General features: G+C 38.2%; 1 long non-coding RNA gene across 2 annotated transcripts in view; it reads right to left on the reverse strand.

Moving 5' to 3' along the window:
* Positions 1-6801: 6801 nt before the first annotated feature.
* Positions 6802-22969, reverse strand: part of LOC115835918 — a 32231-nt gene continuing 16063 nt past the window's right edge. Inside the window, exons 2-5 of one of the 2 annotated variants that reach the window (XR_004030881.1) lie at positions 15519-15696; positions 10903-11044; positions 8608-8639; positions 6802-7703 (exon numbers count right to left, since the gene is read on the reverse strand). This is a non-coding gene — a long non-coding RNA (uncharacterized LOC115835918). Of the gene's footprint in view, positions 8640-10902; positions 11045-15518; positions 15697-22969 lie in introns of both variants that reach the window. The other variant, XR_004030878.1, reaches the window with a different exon arrangement.

The raw sequence follows: 22969 nt of genomic DNA on the forward strand, positions 1-22969 counted from the left end.
CACAAAAGGCAATAAAGGAACAACATTCCAAAGACAAATACACTTGAGACACATATGACAGCCATGGGAAGGGGAGAGTAATCAGTTATAAGAAATGACAGTGTTTTGGCAGCCTCAGTTACTTTAACTGACAGGACAAATAAAACTAATGTAAAATTCTTTTTTTAAAAAAAGAGCAAGTCATTAGAGTTACAGATATAAATCAAAGTTAGTTTTGGCCTTTGGTTTAAATCTGTTGGGCATCCCTCTTTTTTCAGGGCACTGAGAGGTTGGTGTTTCCCTGTTACAGACATTAAAATGTTTCTAGTTCTTCTACTAATTTTTCCTTGGTTATCTGATTTAATCTGGATTTTATTCTGCTGTTAATCCTCTCAGACTTACTTTGCCCTTCAGATATTCTCTTTAAGGCATGTCCTCATCTGAGCCTGTTTATGGCTAAATGCAAATCCTCTGTGAATTTAGGCGAGAATATAAAGGACGACCATTAACATAGTCATTGTTTTTTCAAATGCAACTGGCTCTAAAGAGATTGTGAGATATTGTATTGTGACTTTTGGACTTTCTCAATTTGGACCCCAAAATATTAACATGACTTACTTTAAAATTCTTTAGATACTCTCAGAGAGGCAGAAATGAAAGTCTTTCTTAAGTAATGTTCACATTTATTCTGTGAATAAAAATAAGAACTCCAAATAAAAAGTCTTGAAAACGTTAGGGAAATCTTTCCTTTGATTTGTTTCTTGGGAAGCTTATCTATTAAAATGCATCAAGCGCTATAAATACCCTCCTCTTGATTATAATTCTTCACCTAGCATATCACTACTAGAATTGGGACGAACAAGCTCCACTTTATTTGTTGGTCAAAGACAAGGGTATTGGGATTCTTGCTAAAGAACAGGACATAAATCCAGGGCTTTTGAAGTCTTTAGTGGCTTAATGTTAAAACTTTGCTTCCTCAAGATGAAAGTTCAAACACAATTTAGGTCAAAGGTTAAAGAAGTCTGCCACTTCAGTGGGCAGATAAGGGTTTTGAAGGTTTCAGCTGAGGCCTAGTGACTGGGCCAGGCAGGGAAGAGGGAGGATAAAGGAGACCCGGCTCCACCCTCAGTTATCTGCCTCCTGTTTCCTTAAGAACTAATGTTCATTAAACTCCTCTGTTTTAATAAAGAAAAAAAATTCACAACCAAAAAAGTAAATCCTACCTTTGTTCTGGCAAACTAGGTCAGCATCCTCTGTTCCTGCTGTCAGTTTTCTGCAGCTTGGATTTCACAATGAGTCACAGGTATGTATGAAACTGCTTGATTTAACTTTTCCTTTTTCCCTATCTGAGGACTCCAGGGTCTCTTAGTCAGACAATGATTGAGTTGGCGGGTGTTTCTCTTGGAAGACGCCTAAGTGCAGACAGCAGATCTGAGGTCTACCTTTGCACAAGCTTGACTGGGAATTGAACCATCCCAAACATACAAGCTGCGTGCAGAGATGCCACGGCCACATAAAAGCAGCCTAGCAGCATGGAAACTTTATTTTTTTACAACCCGTTTTAATGGGATTGGATCCAGTGGTATAAATTTCACTAAGCCTGCCTTTTAAAAAAAGAGATTCATTCACATTTTCCCTAGATTTCTGATTCTCTTCCCAAACTCATCAATATTGCCATTTAGCAGTTCTGTGTTAATTGTAAAGCCAAGATAAGGATTTTCTTATATAAGCTGTAAGACAATGGCAGCCTTTGGATATAGTTCTGAGGCATCAAAGACTATAGACACAGACTACAGATGTCAGTGCAAATACAGAAAATAAATCTTTCCCCTACACAGCAGATGAGGTGGCATTCATGATTTCCTCCACGTGCGTGGCCTCAGGGATGGAGACAAGGGGTCCCAGGGCAAGATTTTTGCAAGGGAGGATGCAATAATCAGTACAAAAGATGATTTCATGTGTGTGGTCCCATAGCTAGAGCCAGGGAATAAGAGCTAGGAATTCTTGGGTCTTATGATTACATCTATTGCCAACGCACTGTGCACTCGAGTCTTGGTTATTCTCCTCTGTTTCATGACTATAAATGAGTACACTCAGTCATCGGGCCAGTGTAAGAAAGCTATGGGAGGTGCTATATTTCCCCTCCATATTAGCCACCCTCTTAGAAATGCCTTTATGTATTCCTTCCCCTGTTAGCATTGGTAGAAAACAGTGCAGGGTATGGCGGGACATGGAGCTGGCACCCCGGAGTGAGCAAATATTCTTCAGGTCACACAGCTGTGACCCCAGTTCCCCACTTCTCTTCTTATGTGTCCCCAAAGCTTTCTTGAGCTGTGTTAGAAAGATGCATTGCCACTGGTTAGAAGTGCTTCTGTCTTAAAACAAAAATTCTTACCTCAAACCACAGATAAGTCTCTTTGAGAGGAAATTAAAGAATGGGGGCCTGAAGGCTAGCGTTGGGTTTAATTACATGCACTTACACAGTACTCTCCACACCTGGACTAGAGCAGGGCTTCACAAGCACATGAAACACCTGGGCATGTTGCTAAATGCAGATTCTGATTCAGAAGGCCTAGGTGGCTCTGAGATTCAGCATTTCTAGCAAAGTCCCCGATAATGTGATGTTGCAGGTCTCTGGCCCACACTTGGGTAGCAAAGAAATAGAATATACCATCTAATTGCCCTCTTCCTTTTCCCAAAACAGAGAACTGGTATAATTTGTGCTTAAGAGTGAGGATCCCAGAGCTGGACTTCCTATGTTCAAGTCTTGGTACCAGCAAGTGTCATCATAAGCAATAATTACTTAATGTCATTAAGCTTCAGTTTTTTTTTTTTCTGGAAAATGGGCTGATACGAGTATTAACAAAGATGATATCTTGGAAATCCAGATGAGAACTGATGAGGGCCTAAAATAAGGCTCTGGTAATAGGAGTTGAGAGAAGAGTATATGCTCCAGAGACACGAAGGAGGTCTGATTGACAGGACTGACCGAGTGTGGGAAGCGAGTAAGGGAAGGAGTCAAGGGTGATTCCCAGATTTCTGGAGTGGATGGCTAGGCATTTGTTCTAGCCATTGAATACACAAGAAGGTGCATGTGGTGAGTGGAGAGAGGGTGGCACTGGGGAGAAATGGTGAATACAGTGTTGGACACATTGATTTGGGGATCTGGGCTGGAGACACAGGTTTGAGAGAGCTCACCATGGAAAACCAAATGGGATGACAAGAAAGAAGAAGCTGGGACAGAACTGCAGCTAACACTCATGTTCAGGGAGTGAGCGGCAGAAGAAGACTGACAAAAGAGACTGAGAAAGAAGTATTGGAAAAGTAGGCAAAAAACCTGGAAAACGTGGTACCATTTCAGCGGGGAGGTTGGAAAATGGTAACACTGGCAAAGAAAGGGTGAGTAGAAAAGGAAGCACGTGTAGAAGAGAACAGAGTAAATTCCATATTGGATACACTGTTTTTTTGTTGTTGTTTTTTGGGATTTTTTTTTTGAAACAGGGTCTCGCTCTGTCGCCCAGGCTGCAGTGCAGTGGCATGATCTCGGCTCACTGTAACCTCTGCCTCCCGGGTTCAAGCGATTCTTGTGCCTCAGCCTCCAGAGTAGCTGGGACTACAGGCATGCACCACGAGGCCTGGCTAATTTCAGTTACACTAGTTTTGAGATATGAGAAAACTAAATAAACTAAGTAGGGATTTTGAAATACACTGTAGATGCATCAGTAGAACTAGGCAAAGACCTCTGCCAGATAGCAACATTTAGATGCAATCATAAAAGACCAGAGAAGTGAGGGGGCAGCAACCAGAAAACGTCTGGGGAAAAGAGGCCAGAAAATACACAGAGAAGCTATTCACAGAGGGTGGTCAGTGGTGGATACGGCAGCTAGAAGAAAAAGGAGGACTTGTGTGTCATAGGCAATTTTTGTTTTTAAAATGTGACAATTCAAAAAGCTAAAAAACAAACTCCTCCTCCATGAAAGAAATTAAAAATCTTAAAAATTGTTTAATATAACATTATAAGTACTAGAGATTGAAAACATCAGTGAAAATTTGGAGGAAACTTTTAAATCTGCATCTGTATAACAACCACTCTACTAATTAAAAAGTTCAATAAAGCAAGTCTTATAAGCAAAATAGCAAATAATTGGCCTGGATCCTTTTTGACAGAATAGGCCAAACTGCTAGATAAGTTTTCACAGTGCACGTGTGCCTGAGACCTCAGTTATGCTCCTTTTAGCACAGAATTTTTGGGTTTTCTTTTCCACATCAGCTGTGGTGATCCACCTTGGATAACAGCCTCCATTGTTCTTCTAATTTTTCTTGCTTTTGTAGTGACCAGAAAATCAATATCAGTCCCTAGATCTGGAAATACTGAACTAAAAATTCTGTGATATAATTAAGAACATAGCCTGGGCTGACAGCAAAATGAACAGCAAGACTTGGGAATCCAACCTTGTCCTGTTCATCTTGACGTCCCAGCCTTTTGCGAACCCGGAACCCAACCCACAGAGGCACTTCACAAATGTTTGTTGAACGAAAGGCAACATAAAATATTGCATTTAACAAGCTCTGCTCAAATCCCAGTACTTCAGAGGGCTTTTCCTGACGAATCCCACTCTCGGAAGGCACTTTGTACTCATGGATTTCTATATAAGCTTTTAATCTTGCCATCTTGCAATTATTATTATTCATGTGTTGTTTTTAATTATTCTCTTATTAATTTGTGTGTGTGTATGTGTGTGTGCTTGCACATGTACGCGGGCTTTATTTCCCCAATTCACTACAAGTCCTGTAAGTCAGATCCCTTATTTTCCTCTGCTTTGAATTCCCAAAGTGCCTTATGCAAGTCTGGGGACAGTAGTTACTTGTAGTTGAAATATCTCTCCTCCACTTCGACTGCACTGTTAAATATTTCAATCATTGCCAATAGTTCCTTTGTCCCTAGTATGCATGCCATTTTACTTCACAGAAAAATAAAAGGCTTGACATATTTGAGTGCTAAGATTGCATAATAGAATGAATTTCTAAAAGAGTAAATACTTCATTCTTCTTTATAAGTCTGGTAGAGACTTTATTTATTATTATTATTATTATTATTTTATTTTTTTGCCAGAAAACCTCCATGTATACCTAAAGGCTAATGCCCAGTAGGTGATATGAGACATTCAAGTGGGGGCTTTTACACATCAGACACACCCTGCACTTTAATTCTGTAGATCACAGGTGAAAGCACGCAAAAAACAATGATATTATGGGAAAGAGCCAAAGCAACAATCATATAAACTAATGAATTCTTTATGGTTTGCTTAAAAATAGACGTTTCCCTGGTGAGGATTCGTTTAAGAAAAATCTTCTTTGGAAGCAGAAAGTTTTCCAAGTCAGAGAAGAATAAATCAGTTCTGCTAGATGCAAGAATGTTTTAAAAGGGTAGGTGCTGCTGGTTCACACTTAGGGAAGTGCAAACATCAAAAGGCAGTATCTGTTTTTACTTTGATAACCATAATTACCATCCTCATGTAATTAATACCACTAAAATGTATGCCCTTTATCAGCTTAACATAATATTCATTTATTCATTCATTCAACAAATATGTATTGGGTTCCTACTACATGTCAGGCACTGATCTAAGTGCTGAGGATACAAGAGAAGAGGAAACAAAATCCCTGTCTCTAGCTACCACATTCTGGTTTAATAAAATAATATTAGCACAGCGGGATTATATATGTAAACTATAAGAAATTACTAAGGGGTTAAATTTTTTTGAAAATTGCTGAATAAAACTTAAAATAACACTGTAGGAAATTGAGGACATAATTTTCATTTTACATAAAAATGTTAAATCATTTTTGATGCAGTATTTTAAGCCCACCAAATAATAACCACCTAAAAGAACTGCTACCTAATTCTTACACAAAAGGCATATTGAGCCTCTTGGGAAGTGCACATTTTCCTAACTTTCAGGCTTTTATAGCAGATTACTTGGGGTCTTCTAGAATATACAGCATGATCACATATCAGGTTAATTAAAATAGAATCCTTTCTGAGATTAATAATAAATAATTTACTTACAAAACTTTAATGACATATCAAAAATGAATTTCAATCCAGGCAAACTAGTTTTATTTATATCTATGAAGCTGCTAGGATGAACAAAGCCTTCTGGTATAAAGCACTTAAGTCTAGCTCAACATAGATAGCTGGGTTTTGAAAAGAAGATCATTTGACTGATGGATTCTTTTGGGCTACATGTTGACCCTGTTGTTGTGTTTCCCAAAGCTGTTCATGTTGTGGTTATTGTAATAAAGCTCAGCTATTGAAAATCGGAAGCCACGCATCATAGCATATGCTTATTGTATGACATGTTTACTATTTTTCTTTCTGTTGATTTTATGGTACATTCCCACGGTGGCACATGAATAACTATTATTTATTTGTTTTCGAGGTGTGTGGGTTGGCTCAAAGATAGACAACTTTTGCCAGCTTCACCTGTGGTTGTAAGCTCATCAGAATTCCAAGAGCCATGAAGGACTAAAGGAAACCTAGGAACTTTGAGCAGTATGACTTGATTTTCCTAGCCAAAGACTTTAATTCAAAGCTCTTTTATAAATAGTACTGTCAACTGGTTTTTTCCTTCCTCTGTTACAAACAATAACATATGAGTTATGTTATGGAAATATCAATGTTCTAAACTTTCTTTATTCACCCTTTTTGGAATACTAGATCCTTTAGAGTAATCATTTATTTTGGTGTTGCTTCTTAAAAAAAAAAAGTCCACACTTGTTGATTGCTGTGAGGACAGAAAAGCCAACTCTATCATTTATTCATATTATGTGTTTAATATAGAAGCAGTAATCCCGGAAAAAAATACTTTTAACATTTGCTTACAAATATTGTTTAGAAAACAGTTTGCGTTTAAAGTATCAAATATTAGAGAATCTATTTGGTTAATATTTTTGAGATCTGCTACTTTGTCACATATTTTTTTTCAACCAGAAACTTTGGCTTTCTCATCAGTTCTTCATCAAGAGTCCCTGGATTGCCTCAAGGTGCAATCTCTTAGACAAATTTAGTTGCCTTTTAAAAAAAACACCAGCAACAGAAAGCCCAGTAGGAAAACAAGCATTATTCTAGAAAGCAGCAACCCTGGAAAGACAGTTTTGTTAGTGGAAACACATTAGTCTTTCACAAACTAAGCAATGATGATATTTACAGAGCAGTTTGTAAAAGGTCAAACGCTCATCTTCTGCCAACAAATGCAAGGAAAAGCAGGTACTCGGGCAGGTTTTTCAAGCAGGGATCTATGGACACATTTTCAGGAGTCTGAGACTTTCAGGATATTTAAAATAATTTTAATAGTTTTGTTTCAATAGCAGAGTAAAGACGTAAAAACTCAACCTTTTAGCAGTTCAAAAGACGGAACTTTTCTTTGCAGTGATAATTCTCAAATGTAAGCCATTTTAATAGAATAGGATTCTAGTTTTTAGGTCAGCATTTCTCAAAGTGGATTCCACTGATGTGTTGTGGGGTTTCTGAAGATGATTCTATCCTTCCCAAGGGGGTCCAGGCATTATTCAAGTTTGAGAACCGGTGCTCTGAGGCGTGAACCGCTCCGAGCTGCAGAAAGGGCCGGCAAAGGCAGAGGGCGCCACCGTGAGGCCCCCATTTCAACGCTTGTCATTTCAATTGTGGTGGGTTAGAGATCACAGGGAAGCAATGCTATCTGCTGAAGAGACATCAGACAGTGTAGTAAAAAGGGTAATCCATTTATTTTCAGAGAAGTTTTCCACTCAGAGATCATACACGCTGCAGATCACAGAAACACATGCAAGCATGAAATTTAATTTTTAGTAACTCTTTCCTGGGGCTTCCATAGAAAGCAACAGTGAAAGGAAAATGATAATCATGACAAGGCAATTACAGAGAGGTTTGGGGAAAATGGAAAACTTTGAAAACATGTAGTTTAAAATTGCTTTAATTAAAAAATAATGCAAGCTGCATTAGTTTAGCTCAAAATACCAAAGTTAACATCACAGAGACAACACTTTTAAACTTTAAAATAGTCGAGAACGATTGATGCATGTTTTTTCCCAGAAGTGATTTTTTCCCCTAGTGATTCAGAATCTATAAATGTGATAAATATTGACTTACTAGGCTCCCAACAGATGGAATGAAACATGTAGTAAAACAAAAGCAATACACTTGTGCTTTAGGCATGAAATGAGTGAGAGATTAAGCTGAGGCTTCCCTGTATTATTAAGAGGAAACAAAGTGGATAATATTAATGTTTATGCACAATTGCATGCCATTTGCAGCAAATAAATATGGCAAACTCGAAAAAGAAGGAAAGAAATAAAAAGACCCAACCATTCTTTTTTCCCAGGGCAATTATTCCCTTTCCTTTAATTTTTTTGAAAATTAAAGGAAAAATTTTTTTAATTACTGAAAAACAATAATTAAAAAGTTTCTATTCTTCTTAAGTTTTCTGACCACTCCTTTTGATTGCATGTTTTCAAGTATACACTGACTGCACGTTTATTTCAAAAGAAAATTATGATTTGGCTTGTCTAACAGTGCTAAGAAAGAATACTAATACAGTAAAATACTGACTTGAATTCCCCAATACTTACTTAAACACCTCCAAGACAGGATGGCATTTTTCCTGAAGGTAAAAGGTACAAAGCAATGAAAATTCAAATTGTAGAAGAACTATTTCATAACTATGACATGATATTGCCATACTAACACACAGGTGAATTTCCTCTATAAAAAAAAAATCTTTGGAAAGAATTTTTAGCTGAAATATATGGGCCAAAATGGCAAGTTTTCCTTGAAAGCACTAGATGAAATAATATTTTATATATATATAATGTAAAAATCCATTTATCAATGTTTTGGTTTTGGTTGTTAACTTTTGTTGCAATGATATAATGCTCTCTAGAGCCAGTGGAAAGAAGCAAAGATCAAAGAACTAAATTCTTACATGTCAGGTTTTCCAAACCATCATCACTGCAACAAAATAATCTGTCAAATTGTCAAAATTTACAGGCATCCCAGACACGGGAAATTTTGACCGAGTTTGTGCCTTCACACAGTGCTAATCTCACTCCCGGAGCTGTAAACATGATGGCCGAAGTGACAGCCTGGCTACAAATCCGTCTGGCAGCTTCATTAGACATCTCTCGCCTGACTGATTAAACTGCATTTAAGACCCACTTTTATTTTTTCAAGCCTTTTGTTTAAATTAAAAGGTCGTGTTTTCAAGCAAATGATCTGCTGCTCCCTTCCATCCAGGACCATAATACAGTTACATTATTACTAATGTTACCCAAAGGAGAGTGAGTCAGATGCCTTGCACACCAGCCAGGGGCTCCTGCCCTGGGGACAGCCGGGACACTGGGGAGGGGGACTGTTTATTTATTTGCAGAAGAACCTAGTGAGGAGGCCTGGCTGGGGGACATTGAAGTTGTCATCAAAGTCCCAATGGCCACCTAATGGGAAAATTTGGTTCAATATTAAGGACATACCAGCAATTTCAACAGTGATCCTTTAAAATTGTAGCAGTAACTTTTTCTTGAAGTGGATGCCTTTTCATAAATCTTGATATTTTATCACTGTCCATGCTTAAAAAAACAACTAAAAAGTCAGCTTTCTCAGAACCCAGATTGCTACATCAAGAAAATGTAATGGAAACACATGCTACACTGTAAACAATATTTGCTAACTTTCGCTGTAATGTATCAGGAGGTTCATATTATGAATAAAACAGAGGGCAGCTCCATGCTCCGGAGCCCCTATTGCAGGCATTCAAGCCAGACAGGGAAAAATGCAGGAAACTTCACTGACTCTTTCCTGTGGTTTTTCTGTTGGTGTGTGTGGCAAATACAGAAGAGGCATCTGAGAAATAAACCACTCCTGAGCTGTTTTAACTTCATGGGCAACCACTGAAGACTGTTTCCCATACATTTCACAGCAGGCGCAAGAGCAAGAATATGGGCCAAGCGCAGTGGCTTACACCTGTAATCCCAGCACTTTGGGAGGCCGAGGTGGGTGAGGTCAAGAGTTCGAGACCAGCTTGGCCAACATGGTGAAACCCCATCTCTACTAAGAAGACAAAAATTAGCCGGCGTGGTGGCGCATGCCTGTAATCCCAGCTACTCGGGAGGCTGAGGCAGGAGAATCGCTTGAACCCTGGAGGCGGAGGTTGCAGTGAGCCGAGATCGCGCCACTGCACTCCAGCCTGGGTGACAGAGCAAGACTCCTTCTCGGAAAAAAAAGAAAAAAAAAAAAAGAACAAGAATCTAAAAACCAATGACTGTGGTTCCAGGGAAATCTGCCTAAATACAAGAGAGGGAGAAACTATTTGCTTGCAGCCTTGTTTGTGCCTTTGCCTCGCAGGGTTTGTCCTGTTTATAATGTTTGTCTTTACTTGGTAATGTATTTACCATGCCTCAGTGTGAGACCAATGCCTTTGTCATGTGTTGATGAAACAAGCGAGGTCAGGATGCATCTACACAGGTAGTGGGATTGATCCTGGAAACTAAAGTCTTATTTCCTAGTGCTGATATTTCTCATTTGTTAGTTATAGAATTTTAAGCTTTTATCTGTTATTAAATTCTATGCAAAATTGATTTTTGGATTAGATTTCGACTCTTTTTTTTACGTTTTCAATTATGATTAAATCCTCCATAATCATCAAGGGTTGAGTAGAACTGGTGTTGGCAAACTCCTACTGAGCATCAGTAACTCGGTGTGAACAAGGTTAGTGAACCATATTAAAGGAATAGTATTGCCTTTTCATTTTCATTTCAATGAGATTCAACTTATAATAAATATATTTGCATATTGATACTGCAAATAAAATCCAAAAATTACACACACACACACACACACAACAACAACAACACATAGACATTTTCACATACTTGGAATGTAAACAATTTCCAAATCTTCAAGAACATTGCTAGACTCTCTATACCAAAAAGCCCAAGTTCTTGAACTGCATTCATGTAAGCCTATTGGAGGGAGACTGCTCCCGATGATGTGTGGGGAGTTTATACACGGGCACTGATGAGAAAAGAGAATCAACATTTGAACTTTAATTAGTAACTTTTCCAATGCTCTTTTCATTTCTTTAATTTGATGTTGAACCATAAAACAAGATAAAAAACCTGCTAATAGAAAATGAAATTTGGTTCAAGTTATCAAGTTGTTAAATCTGAATAGTATAAATAAATTTAAATAGACTATTTTAAAAAATGATTCTGGCACCTGAAAGTTAAATTAATAATGAAAATATATTCTTTGAAAGATACAGAATTTCAAAATATAGTGATCTCATTGCAAATTTCATTAATTGAAAAATTAGCGTTCCCCAGCAAGCTCTTAAAAAAAAACATCTCCATAGAAGGTATTTTAACATATACACTAACTTAGGATGTCTTGAGATGTTACATGAGTATGTCCCTATTGGTTTTAAGCAGCACAAGCTAAACCTTAAAATTGATTTTAAATTGCTTAAATAAGGAAATATGTAAGGTGTTCCTGTACCTAGTAAGAATTTATTATGTTGGTTGTTGTTATTGAGTTATTTGAGTAGTTTTTAGATAACTATCTGACCACTAATGATCAAAGTAATTGATATTCTGCAACTTCTATTCCTGATCCAATACTTCAATAAGCCAGTCATTACCTATCTAAAGCAAATAAATAAATAAATGAAAGCAAATAACTTCAACTTTTTCAGATATCAAAAGCTTAATTAAAATTAAGTTAATGTCGACAATTTTAGATGCAAAAATATTCCCCAAAATGAGTGTCAAATGGACAGGGAGAAGGGGAGATATTTTGCTAGCCTTTCCTATGTTTTTACTCTGAAAAAAAGAAGCCGTTTTTCCATTTGAAAATCTCTACCAAGTGGGTCAAATCCAAATAACTAACAATTTGTTCCATTCATTAATCATGTAAGCTCTAAAGATGTGTTTTTGAAAAAAGTATATTAATATTGATGGACACATTTGGCAAAGCAAGATCAGCTATATACAAAAGCCATTTTAAACAGCCTCTTTAATAAGGTGGGAGACGAAAAATACCAGCACACAAGAGTATGTGTTTAATTAGGAGGTATACTGTATTTAGGAACATTCTAATGAATAATAAATGATGTTTTATTTCCTGTGTCTTAGACACAAAGCCAAATAATCAAGAATCAAAGCAACTCTAAGTATTAGGTAACAATCAGTAAACTTGGGCAAGATTCTTTTTCCCTCTCAAGTTTAATTGGCTCATTGTTCCCAGGAACTATAAACCATGGGGTTGGTGGCAGTGCCGAAGTTTACTTCTATAAAGGAAGATTAACATATTCTGGAACTTTACACTAATCCTTGTTTTGAGTTAACTCAAGCAGATTGGATTAGTAATTCTTACCTACCACCCACTAGAAGGGACCCCAGCCTCTTTTCTTTGACAACCAGTGGTATTGTACACCTTCTGTGCATTATCTCCCACTGAAAACATTCTCCAGGAAGGAACTGTGTTAAAGGAGAAAGAAATTGTTTTACATGAGGGGGGCAAGAACCAGGCTTCTCAAAGCTGAAGCGAGTTGTTTGTCTATTATCAGCTTGGTGCACATTTGGTTAATTCAGGCAGTGGTGGGTATTCTGAGAAGTTCATTAAACATTTCCTCATCAGTGAATTGGCTTTTCTCTTCTCCTCATTTGGGGAGGGCTGCTGCCGAGAGGCAAGAGAAAACCCTCCTCCCTTCAAGCCCTCCTAGAACCATTTCTGGCTCCTTTCTTTTCCTTGGATTCTCTCAACTCTCAGATATGAACCAGAAGTAAACTGAACAATTCTCTGCGGAAATGATTATTTAGCCCTGTTCTTATTAATACAATTACCTTATATTCCTATTGATGTGAAGTCGTTATAGAAAGAATACAAACAAACAAAAAAATCAAGTTCTGCCGAGATGCCTTTGGCCTGTAGGTTCAGATCCCCACAGGCCTATATCTGTTGGCACGTGCCTGAAGAATTTTGATTTTGCATTTTTGAATAAATGGCTTAACACCCCTTTTTATTCCTATCTTTAGCTTTCTAACAATCTTAAACTGTGACCACTATTCATGATCTCCCTCCGTTCTGTAAAGAACAAAACCATAGAAATCCACTGCTGTCCTCGTTTTCGTGGTAGCTTTTGCCACAGAGCAGCCAGCTGGCCCTTTTGTAATGCTAGGACATAGTTAATCACTGTTTTAATATTAAACATCATTAGAAGCAGGTAAAATATTTCATTTTTTGTTCTATGAGTGAAAAGTCTAAATATGAATTCTTGTTTTACTTCAAATAATCAATATAATGTATTTGAAGCAGAATGGCCAAGAAGTTGATTTTAAAAATTAAACTGATATTTAAAATTACTTTACCCCATTCCTTTACATGAATTCCAGCCAAGTGAGAACAACTGCCTACTAACTATTAAATAGGGAATAATGATCTATGATTTTGAGGAATTTGAAAGCGATAAAGAGAGAGATAATTACTTAGCATCCACTTGGAGCCAACCACTAGCTTAAGCAATTTATATATAATTTTGTGTGAAATAGACGTTAGTTTTCCCATTACACAAATGCAGAATCTGAGAGGTTAGTGTCCCCAGAACAATATAGTAAGCATGAGGATTTGAACCCAGGTTGATGGGACTCCAATACTCATATTGTTTTTGTACCAAATATCTTATGTTTCATATAATATCATTTTGAGACCTGTAAGTTCATAAGTTAAGAACAATGGTTAGTATACAAATGAACTTGACTAACATTCTGGCCACCCAGCAGATGACTCTGGCCGAAGGAATGAGAGAAAGGAGAGGCAGGACTGAGAGGTTTGAGCAAGACCCTTACCTAGAAGGGCAGACCTAGGTAGCACTTGAAACAGCCTTAACAGCCAAGGTCACCTATGGTAATGCATACCTAGAAATGTTATAAAGAGATCTCCCAATGTGGATGTGAGGACTTCAAGAAGGAACATCACCTGCTTCTAAATTGTGCTTCCTCATCTTTTCCTTCCCCGAACTTTCCCAACACTGTTCAATCTCAGTCAGGAAACCAGCCCAGCAAACCTCCTGGCCCTTAAAGGAAAGTCACAAAGAAGTCAGAGCCCAAAGCCCAGACTCCCTCCGCACAGCTCTGTTTGCCTCTTACTACTGCCTCAATCCCGTTTTCACCGGCTCAGAAATCTTGATCCAATGACACCCTTTCCATCCCTCCCTCTCTCCAGGCCCTCTGTGGTCTTCTACCATAATGACAAACAGTTACCGTCGCTGTTGGGTGAAAACACACTTACACACACACATTACTGTCAGCCGAACTCTAGCCTTCCTTAAAGAAATGCCTTCCAAACAACCCTGGGTAGGATATAGACATTTCTGTGCAAGGTAAAAGGAGTGAATACATTCTAATCTTTCCTCAGGCATCATGCACAGCGAAAGGAGTGGGAGAAAGCAAGTGTTACCTTTCTTTTTATTTTCTTTTTCATTACCTCCTGTGTGTTAGCCAGGGATGACAAATAGGTTTCCACCAGGCGGTCATCCCCAGCAAGTGGCAACATCCATGGAAGCCTCCTGTGGCAGAGGGTAAGCCTCTGCTCATCCTCAGTTGCACAGTGCCACAGCGACCTCCTCCCCGCCCACCGCCCCACAGCACGCCAGCAGTCTGCAGGAGGAAGGAGCACTGGCTTAGTTCTACTGGCAAAGACAGGCTAGGTTTCAGAATGTCCTTTCCATACTACATTTCAAAACTTCAGCTCCGTTTAAAAAACTTTGTTGTTTGTCTTAGTCCTTTCTTAGTCCAAGAAAGGACTAAGATGTTTTCCTAATAATTTTTTTTGGTCCCTGTTCACGGAGACAATTATCTAACATTGCAACCAAACAGATTTTCTTTCTTTTTACTATCCTGTAAATGTTGAAGTCTATAAAATATTCCTTTAACATGCATCAGATTTCCCAATCTATTAGTCAAGATTTGTTGGGTGCTAGTGAAAGACAAGCAAGTCAAGCTAGTGTAAGCCTTAAAAGGTATTCGATCTGCTCTCTTAAGTGAGAAGTCCAACTTCTCATTTAAGTAATTTCAGGCACAGCTAAATTCAGGAGCAAATGTCATTTAAATTCTGTCTCTCAGATTTACCTTCGACTATATGTGAGCCCCATTCATTCTGCTTTGCAAATGTCCTTCCTTAAAGGGCCTGGGGAAGATGGCTGGCAGAAGTTCCCAAACACACACACATACATGTTCACACGCTAAATAGGGAAGAAATACTAGAATTGCCAAAAGACATGCCATATTTCATTCATTCTAGAACTTCTTCCTACTTTTCTTCCTATTTCTCCTTCTTTCTTTTCTTTTTTCCTTCCTTCCATCCTTTCTTTTCTTTAATTTTTTCAGCATTTAGCATCTCTGCAATCAGAATATATCTTAAACTTGCTGTCACCAGATGGCAGTTGAGACACTACTCAAACATGTTCCCTACCCGAACACATTGTCTTTACCTGAACATGTTCCGCTGAACTTGCAGAATGGATGTCAGTGGCTTAGGAAAAAGCCCCAGAGACTGAAACACTCTTTTCAGAAATACTTCATCACTGATAATCTTGATGAGAATATTGGGTGGAAAAACATGTGTAACAACAACTGCAAGTCCAAAAATAATTCAGAATTGAACACTGCCTGTAAAGAAGTATTAGAAGTACCATTAGTTTTGCTTACATTTTATTTTTACTTAAACACAAGGGTAAGATATTATAGAAATTGGTGTCACTATAAGTCTAAAAGAGCACTTTCAGTAAATATAAAATAAAATTTCATTACGATGCATCTTAGCACAAATGAAGCAAGTGATGTCTACAAATCCATACCTATTTTCTGTTCACTAGAACAGAATTGTAGACAAGTCCCAATTCTGAGCTGACAGAAGTATTGTTTTATGTCATTATAATACTATTTATGATCTTCATTTCATTTTATCTACACATGAAATTGTGGGTAAGGAGATAATAGGGTTTCCTAAGGATGGTATAGTGGAAAGCATGCAGACCTAAGAGAAAGAACCCAAGATTCTTGAGTTCCAAGCCTAACTCTAGCTGGAAATCATAGGGAATTCACTTAACATATCTGGGCTCTACCTAACCTTACCTGTAACAGAAATTGAATAATCACTAAGATCTCATCTGGTTATAATATTTTTAAAACTAACAATGTAATATACTTATTATAAAAACCTAGTGTTCTTATTCTAGAATTCCATGAATTATTTTAGAATGCATTAAGTATAACTGTATCACACAGAAAGTGTAATAATTCATGTTATCCCAAAACATTAAAAGTGTGTTAAAGCTAGCAACACCCATGATTTTTCCTAAATACATCAAAGTAGCACAAAATATCAGGCTAAACATTATTCAACATTTCTTTTTTATCTGTCCGTGCTAAACACACTGAAATATCCAGTGTGTTAATGAGTTTAACATTATTGGGTCACATCAGGAAACACTGACTCCTGACTCTAGGTTATTCGCTCAGTAGGTTGATTTTTGTCTGAACAGAAAAAAGTCAGTCAATTTCTTAATTTCTTCCCAAAGAAGCAAGAGAAGGAAGTGGTTACCCAGGAAGCAGACCAGACCAAAGGTGTCCCACAGCTAAAAATCAGAATTCAAAGGAAAAACAGCTTGATGTTCAAAATTACGCAAAAATAGAAGCTGAAGTTTCTGTTAGAGCACAATGCAGACTAAGTATTCAGCCTATAAAAGTCTCCCAAGCCAAGAAACAAAAGAAGAAAATACCCGATAAACAGCAATAACAGCAGCTCTAACGGCCTGGGTGTCAGCTCCTGTATGGAATATCAAGGCAATCATTCTTAATTTCATTCTAGTTTTCTCTCACTCATTTCTTCTCATCACATCTGCAGAGAAACCCGATGCTGTTTATGCCTCTGATTTCTGCATAACATATAAATAGTAAGAAGCAGAAAAGGGAAGAAAACCAAAAACCTTCACTAAGCTCCAGAAGTCCAGTATTTGCTAAATGTATAACAGAGCCTCCTTAGCAGTTTCTTTTGGTGAGGAAATGGACACAGTTAAAAAGTTGTCCAGGGCTAAAAAAGGAGTAAGTATCTAGAGGAAGAATGAGTCTCAGATTCCTGAGCCATTGATAAAATGCAAAATTGAGCTTTCATTTCAACAATGACTGCATCAGGACTTTCACTAGCACAAGATAATTCTGGTATAGACATAAGAAAAATTTTTCTAATATGAATATGTAAGATGGTAGAGTGTGCTACAGAGGGAGAAAAAGCAACCTCTGCCTTTTCAGAAGTATCAGCTAATATATTCATTCCATAGAACCACTGCTGATGTGGTACCCTTTTAATACTTTTAGACATGGAAGTATTTTATTCCCACTCATCTCCCAGACTGCTTCTTTCTAGTTTCCTTCAATAACTCTTACTTCCTCTTATTGTTCTGACATGCCCCTGTGTCCCAAAGTACTTTGTCTATGTTACTTCCAAACTGTGCCCCAAACTAAACATAACACTCCAAGAGTGGTCTGACCAAGAAAAAAGAGAATAGTTCCAGTTGGCTCCCTTTTTATCTGCACTAAAGTATTAATGCAACCAGTACTTCCTTTGTTGTTCATTTTATTGCTAACCTTTACTTCATTTTGATATCAATACAAATACATGAAACACTCACGTGCTATTATGTCACAATTTCCCCAGCCTATACTTGATGTTATTTTTTGGACCCAAGTACAGGACTTTACATTTTTCTTATTAAATTCCCTCTTGTTAGATTTGGCCCATTGAGATATTTTAAAATTCTGATTCTGCTATCCAGCAGATAGCTTTTCCAATGAGCTGCAGGCCATTTGCAAATGTGATTAGCATCCCAGCTACATCATCATCCAAGTTATTGATAAAAATGGTAAGAGCAGACAAGAGAGCCTGGCAACACTGGAGTCTAAACCTCCCTCCAGGGTGACATTCATGTTAGTGCCTGTGTCAGTCGAGGTCCAACCAGGAAAACAGAAACCACCCTGAGCATTTAAAACAGAGAGAATTTAATACAGGGGAGCTGTTTCACAGAAAATGGAAGATCTGAGAAGCCAACTAGGGAATGATAAGGCAACCCAGAAAGCAGCAAGAGAGGGAAGCCACTGTCGCTCATAGGCTGGCATAACCAAGTGAGTAATGTTAGATGAACCCATCAGCAAAAGGTCAGAGCCAAGCAGGAGATGCAGCCGTGCTAGCCTTCCCCCTGTTCGCCTAACTTAGCTGGAAGCTGCAGATGAAGGAGCTTGGGAAACACAGCCTGCTTAGGTCAGCCCCAGAGATAAAGAGCAGAGGAGCAGAAGGATAAGAAACGGATTTGAGTTCACACACACCCAAGACTGCTATAGCCCTTTTTGGGCAGGGTTGTTTAATCAGTTACTAATGGATTGTTCTTGAATCCAAGACAATTTCTCCATCTTGTTTGTAAGAAAATAAGGAAAGAATTTCTTAGGTGTCCTGGTGAGGCCCAATTCCATAATATTGACCTTATTTAACTTAATCTAGCAGACTGATAGTCCTACTAAATGAAGAAATAAGACTACTCTATAATAACTAAGTTTTAGTGATTCTTTGCTTTCTCATTTAAATCTACACAAATTATTATTTTACATGCGCAGGTTAGCAAACTATAGCCTGTAGGCCGAATCTAGCTCATCATTGATAAAGTTCACTGAACACAGACATATTCATTTCTACATTGTCTATGGCTGCTTTCATACTATAAATGCAGAGTTGAATCACTGTGACAGAGACCATATGGCCTACAAGGCCCAAAATATCTACTATCTGATCCTTTACAGAAAAAGCCAACCCTTGGTCTATACTTTGCAGACTCCATCTGCTTCTATCTTTTAAACAGCAGACATTTCTCATCTCTACTCTTTTTGCTCCTCTCTTGTTTTCTATTCTACCTCTATCATGATCAATCGTGTTTGTTATGGACTGAATATTTGTGTCCCTCCAAAATTCATATGTTAAAATCCTAACCCCCAATATAATGGTATTGGGAGCTGAGGCTTTTGAGGGGTGATTAGATCATGAGGGCAGAGCCCTCATAAATGAGATTAGTGCTTTTATAAGAGGGGACATGAGAGAGTTTGCTTCCTCTCTGTCTCCCTCCCCTCTTTGAGGATACAAGAAGATGAACATCTGCAATCGGGAAAGAGGCTTTTACCAAGAACCTGATCATGCTGACACTCTGATCTTGGACTTTAAGCCTCTACAACTATGAGAAAAAGAGATGCTTGTTGTTTAAGCCATCCAGTTTATGATAATTTGTTATAGCTGCCCAAACTGACTAAGGCAGTGGTTGATTAATATTGTTTGCTCTTTTTCCCTGGGAGACCTGAAAATGTTCCCACAATGGCCTGCAAAGGCCTACACAAACAGGTCCCTCATTACTTCTTTAACCTCATTACCAACCCCTTACACTTCATCACTCCTGTTAGATTCCAGCTTGTTTGGGTTGGTCCATTGAGATGTTTGTAGGTTCTGATTCTCTTTCCTGCTAACTCGTAGGACATAGCAGGCACAACCCACTGCAAGGTCTTTGCACTTAGTGTTTTCTTTGCCTGGAGAGCTCTTGTCCCAGATATCTACATTAACAGCTCCCATACTCCTTTGCTGAAGTGGCACTTCTCAGTGAGCTTTTTCCTGACTTTCCTATTCAAAATTGCCATCACCATTGTTTTCCCTGTACCATTCACTCAAAACCTTCTCTGCTTTACTCTTCTCCAAAGCACTTGTCACCTTCTGACACAATTATTTGTTTATTTTCTGCTCTTTCTCCAAATCCCACTAGAATGTAAACTCCAGGGGGACAGGGTTTTCGTCTTGTTCGTTAATGAATGTATCTCCAGCACCTAGAACAATGTGAGGCAAATAATAGGCATGCAATATATATATATATATATTTTAATGAATGAAGGTCAAGACACCAACTCATTTAGGACAACTGGCCACTCTCTTGTCATCTCTTCACTTATCTCGGGTTCGCTTGACTGTCATCTTCTGCAAGCAGGGAGAGCAGGTAAAGAATTATGCCTGCAATTGGATCAGCAAAGAGAAAACTTCAATATGGCAAGAAAAAGAGTGAATCATTAAGGTTCTATTGGAATTTGCATACAAGTTAATCACCAAGGAGTCTTCAGTCAACCTTTTCAAAACTGACATTAAAGCATCTTGAAAGAGCCATGTCTGGAGACTCTAGGTAACAACTCTATTTTTCAATTGCTATTCTACTTGTCCGTCCCGTGCCCCAACCCATGGCTCTCCATTAATAAAGCTGCTACAAGGCCGGGCGCGGTGGCTCACGCTTGTAATCCCAGCACTTTGGGAGGCCGAGGCGGGTGGATCATGAGGTCAGGAGATCGAGACCACGGTGAAACCCCGTCTCTACTAAAAATACAAAAAAATTAGCCAGGCGTGGTGGCGGGCGCCTGTAGTCCCAGCTACTCAGAGAGGCTGAGGCAGGAGAATGGCGTGAACCCGGGAGGCGGAGCTTGCAGTGAGCCGAGATTGCGCCACTGCACTCCAGCCTGGGCAACAGAGCGAGAGTCCGTCTCAAAAAATAAAAATAAAAATAAATAAATAAAAATTAAAAAAAAATAAAGCTGCTATAACTTAACCCTACGTTAGTATAACTAGCATATCTGAGGAGCTCTGAAAATTTTATTACAGCCCACTGTGCCACAGAAAGCCTTTCCAGCACCTAAGGAAGAAATGATGTTTATTCACATCTATTCCTTTCTCTTTTCTCAATTCATGAAGAGGTCTTGGCACGACAAGAATCATAAAACCCCAAACTCCTCACATGCAGTAAGTCTTGTCATGGGTCTGATGAAATGTGACCGGTCTAAATCAATTTGATTGGGCAAACTATTTTTATTTCACTGTCAGCCAATATCAGGGGCTTCAGGGCTGTTTTATTGATCAAGTTGACTTTTTAACATTTTGAAATCTGCATAACTACTCAGTATTGCATTTTTTTTTTCAGTATGAAGTTTTTTCCTGGACATCTTGAATCTAAACCTTTAGCACAATTGAGATTTTTGCACATCCTTAAACTTGGCATTTTATTTATTTGTCTTAAATAAGCCTTTACTTTTAGAATATCACTTCTTTATTCTAACACTTGCCTGTCCTTACTGTTGTTAAGTTTGTAGATCTTTCTCATTTTTGAATTTTAAAATTATATCTTTTTATATTACTATATTGAAACACTTTACAAGTATTCAGATAGTTAAAACGTTAAGATCTGTAAGATAATGTCATTGTTATTCTAAAATTAAACATGAAAGTATTCTGCCAAAGAGCCTTTGTTCTGAGTCTCTGGGAAGATGAGAAGCTCACAAAAGTAACTATTAAATTATCTAAGCTATTTCCAGCCATTCTTTAGTTTCAAACCACAGTGCTGATTATTTTTAAATATTTTTATAGTTAATAAAAGTATTATTAAAGGTAAGGTTTCATTGTACTTCTAGGGCTAACCTAAAACTGTTTCAAATGACCTTTACTTTATTATTTCACAACGGCCTTTTGTTCTGGGTTTTTCCATCTGTTTGCTAAGCATTTTTCAATGGAAGTCTCAATTAGAAGAAAAAAGGGAGGGGGGGGACAATCATTTAATTCAAAAATTAATTCGGAGATCAGGCAACTGACTTAGGCTCATGCCAGCAACTTAAGGCTTTTCAGCTTTGGCCACATGATCCAAAGGAACTGAGCAACAACTGTCTAGCTGCTTTAATCCTCCTTAATTTGAGTGCAAAGAAACTCACATGTGTTTCTAAGAACATTTTTGGAGTACAAGAAGTCCATTTCTGGGGGACACCGTCTAATGCCCTTGTTTTGCTGATCTCACTGTACTCTAAATTAATTTTTAAACCGCACATAAGCAGAGAGTGAGGTGGGGTTGGGAGTGGGGAGTCGCTAAAAGCAAGGCTGTGTCCCGTGTTGTTAAAACAACTACTGAAGGAGGCTTCAAAGACTTTCTTCATACCATGACATGAGTTTTCTTTATGTTGTGATAAAGCTGGGCCCAGTCATGAGAAAGACAAAAGTATGTACTGCTCCTCCTAACTTATCTCCAAGAAGCTGGTGAAAGGCGCCGAAGAACACAGCCTGGCAGGCTGCTTCTCTTCCTTTGTTTGGAACCCTCTGGGTTCACTGGCATTTAGGGGAACTTAATTAAAATCCATGGATAATTTTCCAGGAAGTAGATTAAACTTTTATGGTGAATGCATTCTGTTAAGAGACTTTAATTCTCTCTGACTTGTTTAACTTGGGAGGGGAAAAGCCTAAAGATTGAAAACTGGTGTGTTTTCTATGCATTTTAAGTCTGCAGAGATGATGGGCAACTGAATTCTCAGCACTTTTTATCTGGGGTTTCCTCATCAAAATGGAAAGTCAGAAAACTAGATGCGGCTGGACCTTGCTGGACAAAATTGTGGAGCAGGTGTTTCTGTCTCCAGTGCTCTCTGTTTCTGCTTTCTTCAGCTTTCTTCCCCTTTGGTTCCCATCTCCAGCTCTTCAAAGAACCTCCCTCTCTATGCAAAAATCCTCCCTCCTCCTTCACCCACTCATAGCGAAACTTACTCTCAAGAAAGAGTTGGATCAAACCATTCAAACCAAGGAGTAAACAATAATTAATGTATACTGTCTCTTGCTTTCTGCCAGTCACCTGTCTAAGCACTATACATGGATTGTCATTTGATTCTCACAGGAACCTTATGAGGTAGGCATTATTCTTATGCATATTTTAAGGACCAGGATTGAGATTTGCCAGAATTCACACAAGGATTCCAACCCAGGAAGTCTTATCAAAAAAACTTGTTCTCTTAATCATACAACTCTATAATTATGCCTTAGTGTATGGATATTAGATGGCTGTTAACA

The sequence above is a fragment of the Nomascus leucogenys genome, chromosome 1a (assembly GCF_006542625.1).
Source record: "Nomascus leucogenys isolate Asia chromosome 1a, Asia_NLE_v1, whole genome shotgun sequence".
Lineage (NCBI taxonomy): Eukaryota > Metazoa > Chordata > Mammalia > Primates > Hylobatidae > Nomascus > Nomascus leucogenys.